The 15,733-nt window shown below is 52.5% G+C and overlaps 1 protein-coding gene across 16 annotated transcripts in view; it reads left to right on the top strand.

The window, feature by feature from the left end:
• TLR5 (toll like receptor 5) overlaps positions 1 to 15,733 on the top strand; it is a 43,744-nt gene that overhangs the window by 8,849 nt on the left and 19,162 nt on the right. Inside the window, exons 2-3 of one of the 16 annotated variants that reach the window (XR_016218788.1) lie at positions 361 to 1,511; positions 11,826 to 15,233. The exons of 14 other annotated variants lie outside the window; for them this stretch is intronic. The gene's annotated coding sequence lies outside the window, so the exon portion shown is untranslated. Of the gene's footprint in view, positions 1 to 360; positions 1,512 to 11,825; positions 15,234 to 15,733 lie in introns of those variants that run through there. One more of the 16 variants, XR_016218787.1, reaches the window with a different exon arrangement.

Genomic DNA, 15,733 nt, shown 5'->3' with positions numbered 1-15,733 from the left:
AGGTCCTGTCCCCAGACACACGGATGAAGCAGAAGTCGAATCTGCATTCCCAGGGGGCTCCCTGGGGGCCATTGGGGGTGTAATGTGAGAGATTTTGCTTAAAGATGACAATGACAGTCATGCTGGTGGCTTTATTCCAGTCCTACCTCTGTGCTAGGGTGGCTTCCCAAGGGTCCTGGTCATTGAAGGCTCCGTCCCTGGGGGAGTGGGTGGAACCTTTGAGAGGTGGGCCAGGTGCCAGGTCTTGAGGCACTGTGAACAGTATTCGTGGACTTCTTGCTCTTGGCAGTTCCCACCAGAGGGCTGTCAGGGAAGCTAGCCTGGACCCCCCCAGCTCTTGGTCTCTGCTCCTGATTCTAGATGTCACCGCTGGCTTGCTCCGGCCATCACTATCTGCCATGCTGGAACACCGGGCAAAGAACTGAGCTTGTACCAGCGCCACACCCTTCAGCCTGCACAATTGTGAGCTGAATAAATGCTTTCCCTGCATAAAGTAAGCTGCCTCAGGCATGTCAGCTCAGCACACCACTGACTACCACATGCCATGCACTGATACACGCGACGCCGCCTTTTCCGAGCACTGGTTTAATCTCCCACAGCATGCCATGAGTCAGCCCCTTGGCCTGCAAGACTCTCATCCCAGCCCTGAGACTCGTCCGTGCCCACACCTCCTCGTATAGCCCTCGTCCACCTGGCTGAGCTCCTTGGAAACCTCACACCCCAGTGGACTGCAGCTCTGTTGGTCCCTAGAAGCCCGGGAGACCCTTGATCAGCAAGTTCCTGCCCCCTGGAGAGCAGACGCGGAAGAGCTCTCCTTGTCCTTGTCCGAGAGCCCACAGGAGCCAGCGGGCCACAGGAAGCTCCTGAGCTGGACTGCTGGATCCAAGGGGGAAACTTCCTCTCCACTACAGTGATTCATTCTCCCCCTCACAGAGAAGACAGATCCCTTTCGGACTGGATGGCTTAGATATCCTACATATCCACCCTCTGAACAAGAGTCTGCGCCAGGGCTTGATTTCTTTGTTTCTTTTTAAAAGTTTTACTGATTTTTAAATGCTCAAAAGGCAGAGCGAGTGAGCAAGCAAGAGAGAGAGAGAGAGAGAAACAGATGTCTTCCATCCACTGGTTCATTTCCCCAAATGTCCTCTTTAGCTGTGGCTAGCCAGGCCAAAGCCAGGAGCCTGGAAGTCCATCCACGTGGGTGACAGGGACCAAGCACCTAAGCCGTTATCTACTGCCTCCCAAGGTGCGCATGAGCAGGAAGCTGGAGCAGAAGCAGAGCAGGGCCTCAAACCCAGGCCTCCTGAGCGGCACGCAGGCGTCCCAAGCAGCATCTTTCCCACTGTGCCAAGCGCCCACTGCTGGGCCAGGGATGTCTCAAGATTCCTTCAGCGCTGGTGTTCTCTGTGCCTTGATGAGCAAAACTGTCCTGATCTTTTCCAGTTACAATTCTATTTCCTGGTGATATATCCAATGTGTGTCAGCTCTTCCACAAGGAAAAATGCATATGGGTGAGAAAAACATCTAAGTAATGTTTTCTGTTCCTCCCTTGGAATCAGGTTTCCTGTTCTTCCTTAGGCAAACAGAAGCCCTTTCTCCTGATTCACCAAACACACACACACACGCACACACACACACGCATCATGGTGAGCAGATGTGGTAGTCTAAGAAGCTGAAGTTGTTAAACCACCAGGGGACCCCCTTCCCCTAGAATAAGAATGCATCAGAGGGCCTGGTGTAGGGTGAGGGGATGAGAATATATCTTCTGTCAAACAGTAACGGGGAAAATATTGCTGGGGCGCGGAAGCTGTGCTAAGTACTGCAGAGAATCCTGTGTGAATCAAGTGGAACCCTGCCCTCGGGATTCATCATCTGGTGGGCCTGGCTTAATGCAATCCAAACGCTCCGATGGAGATGTAGCCAGAATGTCAAGGGAGGGAGCTAAAGTGCACCTGCAGAAACGTGCGGGCGGCTTCACGGGAGAGCTGGCCTCTGAAGCAGCTGCTGAAGGGCAGGCTGCAATGGGATAAGCAGAGGAGACGTGTGCTGCATGCCAAACTCGAGGACCAGCCCCCGCAGAAGAACCGGGATGGAAGCCAAGTGCAGAGAACGGCGCTTCTGTTTGGAGTGCAGGGCAGTGACGGGAAGCCAGGTGGAGGGTGGCTTGAGCTCCCCTTCTGTGAGATGAGAGGGTTCAAGCACGAGTCCTCTTTAGTTAGTCATTCCAGAATTAGGTTTTAGTCCTTGATAGAGGTCCCAAGGTCATTCTGAGACTTTGGACTTAAGGAGCATAAGGAGCCAAGGAAGATGACTTCTTCTTCTTCTTCAAAAGATTTATTTGTTTATTTGAGAGGCAGAGTTACAGACAGAGAAAGAAAGAGAGAGGTCTTCCATCTGCTGGTTCACTCCCCAAATGGCCGCAATGGCCGGAGCTGTGCCAATCCAAAGCCAGGAACCAGAAGCTTCTTCTAGGTCTCCCATGTGGTGCAGGAGCCCAAGGACTTGGGCCATCTTCTACTGCTTTGCCAGGCCATTAGCAGGGAGCTGGATCAGAAGTGGAGCAGCTGGGACACGAACTGTCGTCCATATGGGATGCCCGCATTGCAGGTGGAGGCTTAACCTGCTACACCACGGTGCTGGCCCTGGGAAGACTTCTGATCAGAGCACCAGGAAGGGTGCTTTTGGCAGAGGGGTAGGGGGAGATCAGCCAGTGGGGGTCAGTGGGGCCCAGCAGCTGAGCAGTGGCTGCAGAATTGGAACCAATGCTGCAGATATCCTGAAATCAAACAGTGGCTGCCGGCTGCACTGATTCAGTCCTGGAGGTTTCTGTCCTGGGAGCCTGAGGGCACCAGTGTGGCCCAGCCCGCCTGGCTCGATGTTGAGGATGGAGATCCCAAGCAGACAGCAGATCCATCACCAGAGGTGACGACAAGGCAGGGTGTGGCCAGCAGAGGGGCTCAGAGAGGGGCTGCGCACCTACAGGACTGCTCCAGATGCACCCCAAGGTGCATTCGGAGGAGGACGAAGGCAGGTACAAGCTCACTCCCAGAAACAGAGGGTGCAGTCTTACGGATAACTGCTCCCTGCTAGGAGGAAGTGAGGGTCCGGGCAGGAGGGAAGACGACCAGGGAAACAAGGCTGCTCTGAGTGCGCCCCGGGCTCCCAGCCAGGCCACTTCACCCAGGGGACCCAGATGCCTGGCAGATGAGCCCTCTGCATCCTGAAGCCCCAGGGCAGACACTTCCCGGGCGGGCCCCATTCCAGGGGTGAGCTATGGGCAGTGCCTGCCCTCGGAAGGGCATCCTCACTGACACAGAGGGGCACAGGTGCGCTCTGAACTGCAAACCGTGCAGCGGGACAGCAGGTGGCCTGCGGCTCTGATAGGTGGGGTCCGCTGCCATCCGGATGGCGTCGCCGGTTTCTGGCAACTCCAGGAACTCAGTACAGAACAAAACCCTACACTTTAAAGGAAAATTCCCCATCTCAGCGGGCTCCACTTTGTGGGACATGCTTTGCAAAATGGGGTTCTTACTGATCCTTATTATTAGAAACACAAGCCGACTTAAGGAGCCTTTAAACCAGCCGTTCTCTGGAGCCTGCACCAGAGCCAGACACGTGGGTGGGTTTGTCCTGCAGTGCTGGCGCTTGCTGCTCAGGCACAGGCTGAGTGCTTTGTGCTGATGCCAAGGCGGGTGTGAGCAGCAGTGTCGGGAAGAGTGCGTTTCCATTTTGCTTGCATGTGCACACAGCCCTTAGTGGCCACGGAGGGAGCGCCTCTTGCAGTCGGGTTTGCACGAGTGGGCGGCTGCCTCTAACCTGCTGGACCCCAACGCCTCCCTCCTCGGGGCCGGCGAAATCCCGACCCAGGGAGCCACGCCAGTGGCCGGTAGAGGGCAGCAGCGCGCTCCAGGCCAGGACGTACTTGGGAGGGGGCCCGCGGGCAGGAGCCTGTCGAGGTGTGGACTCACCCCTGGGGCGTAGGAGAAAGAGGAGGCCTGGGTCCTGCACGCCCGTGCGGGCACCAGCGTGCATGGGGTGCGGCTTTGCTGCCAGTACAGCCCTCAGCTGTGACGTGCAGAAGGCAGGCAGCTGGTGCAGGCGTCTGGGCTGGAAGAGCAAGGAGGCAGGGAGTTAGGAAAGTGAGAGAGCTCATGGTCTAGAATGGTGGAGAGGTGTAAGGGCATGGCTACATTGAGCAGGCAGGGAAGGTTCCAGAACAATCATGAGGCTCGCAGAGAACTGGTGTGGGTGCAGAGGAAAGGGTGAGAGAGCCAGGAGCTGGAGAGTAGGAGAGAAGTACAGCCTTTCAAAGGAGGAGCGCCCCAGGAATAAGTGACCATGTGGTTGACGATGGATCTTCCTGTGGACCTGGAAGAGAACAGGAGCCAGTGCCACAGCCCTTTGTGACTGAAGCAGGGTGGCCAGGGACAGAAGATGAGGACTGGGGGGTGGGCTGGGACAGGGCTGCTGTCCCAGGAGACTTGGGCATCCACACCAGAGGTGCCTATCTTGGAGGGTGACATTTAGTAGACAGAGCTGTGTGGTCTTAGGTAAGTTACTTACCTTCTCTGGGCCTCAGTTTGCTCACCTGTAAAATGGACCTAAATATAGCACAGAAGACTGGGAGGATGAGGGCAAGGGGTGAGCTCAGAGCCACAGGGGGATGAGTGTGTAGGTGAAGGCAGCCTGCTGTGTGGTGACGATGCACATGACTCCCACACACTTGTTCCTCGGTGTTCACCGGGGATTGGTTCCAAGACAACCTCCCCCCATCCAGGTACTCGAATATGCAAATGCTCTGTCCCATATATAAGGTGGCACAGTATTTTAACCTAGGCACCTCCTTCCGTATACTTAAAATCATCATGGATTACTTTTAAGACCTAACTCAATGTCAGCGCTGCGTAAACAGTTGTTATACTGTGTTGTTTAGACATAAGAGTCTGTGCATACTCAGTAAAGGCAAAAAAAATCCCCAGATATTCGCCATCTGTGGTTGGTTGAATCCATGGATGTGGGACCCACAATAAGGACGGCTGACTGTGTGTCCCTGCTGATTCTCCAGACTCCAGCCCAGCGGTTCTCAGATGTGAGGACCAGAGAAAAGACACTGCCAGGCTGGCGCCACGGCTCACTAGGCTAATCCTCCGCCTAGCGGCGACGGCACACCAGGTTCTAGTCCTGGTTGGGGCGCTGGATTCTGTCCTGGTTGCCCCTCTTCCAGTCCAGCTCTCTGCTGTGGCCCGGGAGTGCAGTGGAGGATGGCCCAGGTCCTTGGGCCCTGCACCCACATGGGAGACCAGGAGAAGCACCTGGTTCCTGGCTTTGGATTGGAGCAGCACACTGGCCACAATGCGCCAGCCGTAGCGGCCACTTGGGGGGTGAACCAATGGAAAAAGGAAGACATTTCTCTGTCTCTCTCTCTCTCTCACTGTCTAACTCTGCCCATCCAAAAAAAAAAAAAAAAAAAAAAAAAAAAAAGACACTGCCAGGCCCCAGCCCCAGCCCTGAAGCTTCTCCTCCAGGGGGCTGGGGTGGGGCCTGAGAATTGGCCATGCAGCTGCTGCCCCTGCCCAGAGCCCAGCGATTGGCACGGCGCGACAGCCTCAGCCTGGGCCTTAAGGACAGCAGAAATTCTAATCACAGCACAAGCCAGGGCGGTGCTGGGTGAAGGGGAGATGGTGCCAGCAGAGCCTTGGAGTGGTGGTGGTTTGTGAAGGAAGCTGGAATCCTACTGGAGAGCTGTGACGCTGATGACTACGCAGCCACCCATTTGTTTCACAGAGACAGAACGCTGGGACCCCAGCAATATTTTGGACTTGGCAATGGCCAGGGGTTGGCTTGTGCCAATGGAATGCTGTATGATGCGTCTAGAGCATGTGTTGGCCCTGCGAGGGTTCACCTTGTCCCTTGCTCTTGTCCAAAGCTAACCCCACGGTCCACACCCATACCTGGAATCAGTCCAGGGTTTTGACTGCTGCGTGAGCTTTGGAAGAAGTCTCCCAGGCACATGCTTGGAAGCGACTGTAGTGCTTTTCTCAGATAGTGAGCGCCCCATGCCTGATGCGTGGTTGGAGCCCAGCACCTGCCCAGAGGAACGTCCCCTCCACAGCTGGTCACCTGTCGCAGCCAGCATGAGCCCAGCTCAGAACCTCGGGCCCTGCCAAGGAGCCTCCAACTGGCAGTGTTTTATTAGGGGTCAAGCATTCAATTAGCAGCCTCCTGGCTCAGCCTGAGGCTGTCGATGGTTATCGATGGTGCCTGGGAGCACAGGTGCCACTGTGTGTTTGCTGCAAAAATCCTGTGGCCCATAACTCAGCCCAGCTTAGGTGAACAGCTGTGCTGTGCAAGCAGTTCAGTCAGGAAACGGAACCTGCTCTGCTGATGGCTAAGATGGAAGCTAAATGACTTCATACAAATGAAAGGGACACTGACCCTCCAGCCTTCCCTCTTAGCATCTTAACTAACAGTGCTTGGCAGGTGTATTGAGGTCTGTGTTGACTGTGCTGCCCCCGTCCGCCCACCTCCCCCCCCCCCCCCCACCAATGCCTCAGGGCCAAGTGCTCTCAGCTTAATAATAAAACCTCAGTGCTCAGCAGCTCTCAAGTTTTCCTAGCAGCCCTTCTTCCTCTAGGAGAATCATGGAGGTTCCCAGCTGGAGGGTGTTGTCTAGATCAGTGCTTCCCAAAGGATGGCCTGAACACCATTTGCAGCCAAGTGCCCAGGCGAATGCCGAAATAGCAGAGAGAACCTGAAAATCTACCTAGGAGTCAGGTGTGGGCAGCACTGGTGGGATTTTTGATTTAGTTTATTTTTATTTATTTATTTATTTTATTTTTTTGACAGGCAGAGTGGACAGTGAGAGAGAGAGACAGAGAGAAAGGTCTTCCTTTGCCGTTGGTTCACCCTCCAATGACCGCCGCGGTCGGTGCGCTGCGGCCGGCGCACCACGCTGATCCGATGGCAGGAGCCAGGAGCCAGGTGCTTTTCCTGGTCTCCCATGGGGTGCAGGGCCCAAGCACCTGGGCCATCCTCCACTGCACTCCTGGGCCACAGCAGAGAGCTGGACTGGAAGAGGGGCAACCGGGACAGAATCTGGCGCCCCAACCGGGACTAGAACCCGGTGTGCCGGCGCCGCTAGGCGGAGGATTAGCCTAGGGAGCCGCGGCGCCGGCCCTGATTTAGTTTATTTTTTTAAAGATTTATTTTATTTATTTGAAAGGCAGAGTTAGAGAGAGAGAGAGAGAGAGCGAGTGCCAGTCACAGTCACAGAGAGGTGGGGAGGGGTAGAAAGAGGGATCATGAATCCGCCGGTTCACTCCCCAAATGGCCGCAAAAGCGAGAGATGGGACAGGCTGAAACCAGGATCTTCATCTGGGTCTCCCACATGAGTTCAGGGGCCCGGGCACTTGGGCCATCCTCCGCTGCTTTCCCAGGTGCATTAGCATGGAGCTGGATCAGAAGTGGAGCAGCCAGGACTCGAACTGGTGTCCATATGGGATACTGGCATTGCAGGCGGCAGTTTAACCTGCTATAGCACAACACAAGTCCCTATTTATTTATTATTTTCAACTACTTAAAAAGCAAAGCGAGCGAGAGAGAGAGAGATCCCATCCCATTCACGGGTTCAGTTCCCAAATGCCACAAAAGCCAGATCTAGGCCAGACCAAAGCCAGGAACCTGTATGATTGGCAGGAACCCAAACACTTGAGCCATCATCTGCTGCCTTCCGGTGTGCACGATGGCAGGTAGCCGAATCAGAAGTGGAGGAGCCAGGACTCAAACTAGCACTCTGATATAAGATGTGGGTGTCCCAAGTGGCAGCTTAACCTACTGCATCACAATGCCTACCCCTTAATTTTATATCTTTAGTTGTGGTAAAATACACACAACATAAAAATTGCCATTTTCATCATTTTTAAATGTGCAGTTTAGTGGTGTTAAATACATTCACCACCATTGGGCTTCAGAATTTTTCATTATTCCATACTGAAAATCTGTATTAAACAATAACTCCTCACCCCCATAGCCTCTACTGGATTTTCTATATCTATGAATTGGCCTGTTCTAGATATCTCATATAAGTGGATTCATACACTATTTCTTCTTTTATGACTGGCTTACTTCTTCAGAGTTCATCTGTGCTGTAGAATGAGTCTGGATTCCACTCCTTTTTTAAGGCTGAATAGCATTCCATTACAGACGCGTCAGACTTTGCTTCTGCATTCACTGGTGGACTTTGGGTTGTTCCGCCTTTGGGCTGCTATGAGTCAGACCACTGTGAACATGTGTGCATACCTGCTTGCATTTCTACCTTGAGTTCTTTTGGGAACATGCCCAGAAGTGAATTTACTGGGTCATATAATAATATTATTTAATTTTTAAATTTATTTTTATTTATTTTATTTAGTTTCTAAGCACTCAAGGTGCAAAGTTGCAAGTGGAGGACTAGATGATCAGACTCTAGATCCCAAGACAAACCTCAGCCTCTCTTGGATAGGACCCAGGCACTGTGATGCTATGTGTGGCCAAGTTCCAGAACCATTGGTAAGAATACAGATTCTTGAGGGATCCTGAACCCTAAGAGCCCATTGAATGGGTCAAGGATAACCTGGATTGCACCTGTCTCAAGACTCCTCAGGAGGTTCTAATAGATAGCCAGGGCTGACAGCCACTAGTCTTGTATGGGCTCTTGGTGGAACACGAGAACTTGGAGGCTTTAAGGGGCGACTTACTCTACCCACGCCTCTGAGCCCTTTGTGGCCTGAGTTAACCTTTGTCTCCTCGGCTGGTTCCCAAGTGAATCCCGTGGATTCTCCAGACTATGCCATACGGTCACAGAGGGTGGAATCATTGATAAGACCTGCATCTTTCCTTCTCTGAAGTGGAACTGACATGCTGAGATTAGTGGACTGTCAGTTGGGTTATAATGCCTGTTTTGAAATGTGAATTTGCTCCCAACACAACTCATGCATTAGATGACATGCCTGACATGTCGCATAAGCTTATAAGCTTATATAACCCATCAATGACTTAAAGCCTGCATCTCAGTTACTAAATCTAATCATAACTTTGCCTAGTAGCAAGCTTTAGTCCATCTCCCAAATTAAAGCAATTCTCAAAACCTAAACATTTTATAAAAGTTTAGGAACAGGGCCTGTTGATATGGTGCAGCAGGTAAAGCCTCAGTCTGCAGCACTACTTCCAATCTAGCTCCCTGCTAATGCACCTGGAAAAGTGGTGGAAGATGGCCCAAGTGCTTGGGCCCCTGTACCACATGGGAGACCTGGAAGAAGCTCCTGGCTCCTGGCTTCATGTGGCCCATCCCTGGCTTTTGCGGCCATTTGGGGAGTGAACAGCAGATGGAAGATCTGTCTATCTCTGTCTTTCCCTCTCTCTCTGTAACTCTGACTTTCAAACAAATAAATCTTTTAAAAAAGAAGCAAAAATTTTTAAGAACAGTATTAATATAATAGGGACGTGAACTTTGCACTTGTTTATGTGAAATTTCCTTTTTTTAAAAAAATATTTGTTTATTTGAAAGGCAGAGTTACAGAGAGGCAGAGGTAGAGAAAGAGAGAGAGAGCAAGGTCTTCCATCTGTTGGTTCACTCACCAAATGGCTGCAATGGCCGGAGCTGAGCCTATTCAAAGCCAGGAGCCAGGAGCTTCTTCCCCAGGGTCTCCCACTTAAGTGCAGGGGCCCAAGGACTTGGACCATCTTCCACTGCTTTCCCAGGCCATAGCAGAGAGCTGGATTGGAAGAGGAGCAGCTGGGACATGAACTAACGCCCATATGGCACTTCAGGTGGTGGCTTTATTTTTTATTTTTTTTAAAAGATTTATTTATTTATTTAAAAGTCAGAGTTACACAAAGAGAGAAGGAGAGGCAGACAGAGAGAGGGAGAGAGAGAGAGAGGTCTTTCATCTGTTGGTTTAATCCCCAGTTGGCTGCAACAGCCAGAGCTGCGCCGAACAGAAGCCAGGAGCCAGGAGCTTCTTCTGGGTCTCCCACGCTGGTGCAGGGGCCCAAGAACTTGGGCCGTCTTCTACTACTTTCCCAGGCCACTGCTGAGAGCTGGATCAGAAGTGGAGCAGCCAGGAATCAAACTGGTACCCATATGGGATGCAGGCACTGCAGGCAGTGGCTTTATCCGCTACACCACAGCGCCGGCCCCCAGATGGTGGTTTTACCCACCACACCACAGCACTGGCCCCTTATATGCAATTTCTTATGTATAGAGACAGAAAGCTGGACCCAGCAGAGCCTTGCCAAATAGAATATACAAATTACACTCCCTATATCTTTCAGCTACCTCCATTCTCCAGAGATACGTTGAGCATCTGGGGTTGCAGCTTTCCCTCGGACGGCAGATCTTTCCCCTGTTTCAAGGGAGTTGCTCGTGGGCAATGGCCCTGTGATGGCCGCATCCACAAGCCCACACTTACTGTGGTGTTTATGCGTTTGGGGGCCAGTCACCTTGGCTCAAACTGTGCTGCTGCTTTTATTGGATTCCAATCCTTTCTGTTTTTAAACCTTCTGGGGATGAACGTTTTGAGTCCTGTCTCCTCGCCCCATTTATCCCACAAGCCCTATGCTTTGGTGTGCTTTTGCACAGAGCAGTGACTTTTAGGAAGGAATGTATGCGTCACCCGAGAGAACAAGCGTGAAAGTGGTCTGACCTGCTGTGCTTTGTTGTCCTTTTAGTAATGATTTAGGAGCACACTGGCTGGTGGAAAAATTTAGTCTCCAGCTCTCCCAGTCTCTGTCCCCCAAGGCCCCAGGGAGCGCCCCTCTCGATGACCGCCAGATGGGCAGGAAGCCGTCTCCACGTGTTTACTGGCTACACCTGGATCTCAGGGGGACGCGGTGGCCGCAGGTCGCAGGCTGCGGGTGGGACCTCCTCCCCACGCTGCCATCCTTCCTGTCCCCTTCTCGCCTCAACCCATTTCAGGTTTCCGGTTTCAGGTCACCTGGTTTCTTTCTTGAATTCCTTTGATGCCCAGGCTGGCTGACTCCCACCTGCTGTGGGTCACAGGCCTTCGTGGATGGACCACATTCTTTGACTCTCTGAGGTTTGACCAGGTCCGAAGCGACCTCATTGCCTGGTTCTCACCCTGGGGTTAAATTTTCCTTGACTCAGTCCTCATGCAATATTTACTGCAACCCACTCTGGCTTCTGGTCTGAATTCCAGGACACTCTGCTTGGGTGTGAGCTCAAGACACCCAATGCACCTGCTCACCTGTCCTGCTTTGATCCACAAGAAGCTGCTTTGGAGGTTACAATGTAGCTGTTTCCTGTCTTTGTGCACTTTCTAAGGAAACAGATCAGCATGGTATTGTAACACAACACAGGCCCAAACAATTTTCTTTAAAATCTGTTTGTTTAGCTGGCTTTATCCACCTTACCTACTTTAAGTAGCTTCCCCATTATGAACTTGAAAATTCAGTATCTTGTTTGGTGCTGTCTTTCACTCATTAATACCACAAATTGACGATCAAGCCACCAAGTTTGGTATGAACCAGTTGGCATGGGCCAACCTGGAGTCGACCATGAAGAGACGAAATTGAAGCTAAAAATGTGAACTTCGTTATTCTGAGCTGATGTCCTCATGCCCACATCTCTGCAGACATTTCTTTGCCCGGTTCTGTAAGATGAGGATTTGTTGTTTGGATAAAGCAGAGGCTGTGAAACTGTCAGTGTCTTGGAGGTCAAGTTAGTTCTTTCCTGCAAATACTGGTGGTTCAGCATCAGAGCATATCTGTCTACAGTCACTTCAGATCCTCATTTAGGAAATCAAAGTCTCTATTTTCCTTTCTTCCAGAGCCAGGTCAGCAAACAGTGGTCCATGTCTGGCCTGCAAAGCCAGCGAGTCCTTTCCGGAACGAAAAGCATGGCAGTTGTTTAACATAAACCAAGAGTTCTCGGGACGACTTTGACATGGGTTGGCCCAGGAGGCCAGTGAGCCCTGTGAACCTGGGGCAACATTCGGCTTGTGATGCAGACTTTGCAGAGGGCAAGGAACCAACGCTCTGAGCAGATTCTTCAAGGGGCCCGTGACTGAGGAGCTGCTGCAGTGACAGCATCAGGTGTGAGCTCCTGGGCGGACTTCCTGTGTGCCTTGCTGGGCACTGTGGAATCCACTTCGCACCGGCAGGGGCAGAAAGGTTGCTCTGAACTCAACATGGTCTCTGCACCACTATTTATTCTCCCCCTGTGAAATGCATCACCCCGCCTCCCCCGAGGGCCCCTGCTTCCTCCATGTGCCATTATCTGTGCCTCCCAGGCCTTTACCAGCTCTGGGATCACTGCCCTGCCATCAGACATGGGAAACGCAGAGCTGGGTTCTGGGCCCGGTGCCGTAACTGCCTTAGGACCTTTGTCGTTCTCTTTTAGAGCTCCTCTGCCCTTTCCAGATGTGTCCTACTAACTGGGATTTCTGTTTGATATTCTCAGTGCTTGGGGGACATATTCAGGTTGCAAATGACAAGTATGTCACTGAAGATGGCAGGTGCACTGGGGACAGAGCAGAGCCTGTTGGGACAGGGTTTCGCTTTGGGGGTTTCTTGGGCGCTGTGATGCCTTCATCTGGCCTGATTCCTGTTTTCTTCAACAATTCTTCAGTTTATCTATTAAGATCGCTTTTACCTCATTTCCTAAAATGCAGCCTCCCCCGCCCGTGTGTGTCATCTCTACATACGACGTCGTTAGCTCCCAGTCCCAGTCACAACCACAAGAAATTCACTGAGAAGGAAAGTGGCTTTGTGGTTTTCATAACCCAGTTTGATCACCCACACAAAAAACATCCCAGACTTCCGTGGAGCGCGGGAGCAGTGCTCTCAGTCACCAGGGTCTCAGTCACCAGGGCGCCTGAAACGCACTTGGGAAGAAAAAACGAGAAGTGCTTCAGCTCCACGGGGACCGTTGCTTCTTGATAACAACTGTTTGAGATGATCCCTCTGCTATTCTGAAACGGAATTCATAGACATAACATAATCTACCTGCACACCTGATTTTAAAGAAATCAAGATGATCCCCCCCCCCCACCCTTGGCGGTATGAAAAAAAGAAATAAAAGGGAGAGGACCTTCCTGTGGATTGGTATGTGTTTCACTGTGCTGCCTGGGCACTACTGCGCCAGGAGATGAGATGAGTTAGACACTCCCGCCTGCTGATAAAGAGGAGGTCTGGGGCCGGCGCCGCAGCTCACTAGGCTAATCCTCCGCCTTGCGGCGCTAGCACACCAGGTTCTAGTCCTGGTCGGGGCGCTGGATTCTATCCCGGTTGCCCCTCTTCCAGGCCAGCTCTCTGCTGTGGCCCAGGAGTGAAGTGGAGGATGGCCCAAGTGCTTGGGCCCTGCACCCGCATGGGAGACCAGGAGAAGCACCTGGCTCCTGCCTTCGGCTCAGCGCGGTGCACCGGCTGCAGCAGCCATTGGAGGGTGAACCAATGGTAAAGGAAGACCTTTCACTCTGTCTCTCTCTCTCTCACTGTCCACTCTGCCTGTCAAAAAATTTAAAAAAATTTAAAAAAAAGAGGAGGTCTGACAGTTAGCAATGAGGGCCAGATACATCTGCTCACTTGCACGAGCAGCCCCTGTGACGGCCACCTGCTCACGACTCCCTGCGGAAGCATTGGCCATCATGGAATGATCTTCTGAAATGGTGAATAACACTGTGTCAGGCCCCAGAGTGAACAAGGTGCCATTTTCCCTGGCTTGGCCAGGTGGCTGCGTTCCTAGAAAATGCAGCGTGCGCTGAGGTGGCACACGAAGACTTTGCTATCCTGGCCCCCACGGCTGGGTTCAGCGCTAAGTCGGAGCAGGGTTTTCACTTTCAGGGACGCATGGGTGGGTGTTCAGGGGTTGTAAGGGGCCAGCCCAGGACCGCTAGGTACCTTAGTGTCCCTGCTTCCTGGCAAGGGGTTGGTGCCCATACACGTCACTGTGACAACCAGAAAGCCTGCAAGGGGATAGAATGCTCCCTAGTGGGCCCTGTCCCCATCAACAGCCACTGTTTTGCACAGGAAGTTGTATGGGGAAAATGCAGTTTTCTCCTTTGAAAGAGACGCTTGTCCTCAGGCTGACCTGATGCCTTTGTCCTCCTGCTGATGGCATCGTGGCTCAGTCAGTGCATGCTCTCCTGTCCTGGGCTTTCCCTTCCCCCTCCCTGCCTCCTTCTCGCTCTCCCTCTCTCTTTTTCTTTCTTTCCTTCTTTTTGTGAGCACCACAGTGTGGTAGAGATGACAGACATAAACACACAGACAAGATTGTTAAGTACTGAGGATAATTGATTTGATGGACATAAGCAAGGTGGGGTTTGAGAGGATAACCAGGCAAGGGCGCTACATCAAGCACTAAGCGTGGGGAAAGCTCTGAGCAAGTGTTGGTGTGAAATCCAGCCACAGGAAGAGCAGGAGAATAGGGCGCACGTAGGAGCAGCAGGTGCCAAGGCCCTGAGGTCGGGAAGAGTTCAGAACAGCAGAGGGGAGTGTCTCTGGCTGGAACTCCCACCCGTGGGCTGTGGTGCTGGCTGCTCCCTCCGCCTTGACTACTGGGCCTCTCCATATCCTTTCTTCCCTTCCTTCAGGTCTCTGCTCAGTTAAATTTATATCAGAGAGGCCCTGCTGAACTCTCTGTGAACAGCAGCCACCACTCGGGCTTTCATAGTCCAGTCTCCTTTCCCCGGCTTCACCTCCACCTGCGTCACCTGTTTCTTTTGTCACCTGTCGCCTCTCCCCTGCACCAGAGCACAAGCTGCATGAGGGTGAGCTCAGCCTGTTTCGTTCACTGCTATGTCTCCAAGCCCCAAAGCAGCACCCGACTTGTTCAGTAACTTAGTGAGGCGGAAAATGCTCAAGATGATGTTGAAAAGACAGACGAGCCGGATCATAGGCAGGATTTCCTCCAGGCTCAGCGAGGAGGAGAGAGGAGAGAGGTGGAGTGAATCAGGTTTTAAAGGAACTCTCTGACTGCTGTTTGGAAATCTAGCCAGAGAGGAGTGTCCTATCTCACCCAGATAGGAGACGGCTACGCTTGGGATGCAGGTGTGGAGAGACTTGACCTGCCCGTGGATTGCCTGGGGGAAGGCATGGAAGAGACTGAAGCTGCTTCTGCTGTGGTTACCACCAGTGGGGATGGCAGAGCAATTCGCTGAGAAAAATTCAAAGCCGTGCGAACCCCTCCACCCCACCTATTCTGATGATCATTAAATACCCATTTTTGATCCTTGGCATCAATGTCGCTTGCTGATTTGCTATATTGTGTGTGCCACAGCCTCCCAGCCCAGCACAAAGAAAGCCCCACGAGAGCCAGCCACTGGTCCAGGGTCCGACACCAGAGCCGGCACTTGCTCTGCTCTGACGCCGACGCTGTGATGCCCTTTGTGGGGTTAAGGCTCTTTACAAGGTGCTGCTGCCTTGCTACCTCTCTTTCCCGTCCCTCCCGCCTCCCCCCCACCTGCACTGAGCTGGGTAACTCTGCCCTTATCTCCCAACAGTGAGGTCAGATCAGACGGGTTCCAGGCACAAAGACGATGGAGCTCTGCCAGGGGCAGACACCGAGCTGTCTGTGGGCGGGGTCCTTGTGCGTCTTCTCTGTTCTCTGCACGGCACCTAACACCACACTCGGAACACAAGCCAGATGCAAGCATTGAGCCCCTTTTGCTGATGTACAGGTGATGTAAGCACCAGACTTACCAAGAAGCCTGTTTTTGTCTATTGTACACTCACATAG

This window comes from Oryctolagus cuniculus, chromosome 13 (assembly GCF_051225735.1).
Source record: "Oryctolagus cuniculus isolate XC-2025 breed Fujian yellow rabbit chromosome 13, ASM5122573v1, whole genome shotgun sequence".
Taxonomy (NCBI): domain Eukaryota; kingdom Metazoa; phylum Chordata; class Mammalia; order Lagomorpha; family Leporidae; genus Oryctolagus; species Oryctolagus cuniculus.
Note: the sequence above shows the minus strand (reverse complement) of the source record. Positions and strands in the feature narration are given on the sequence as shown.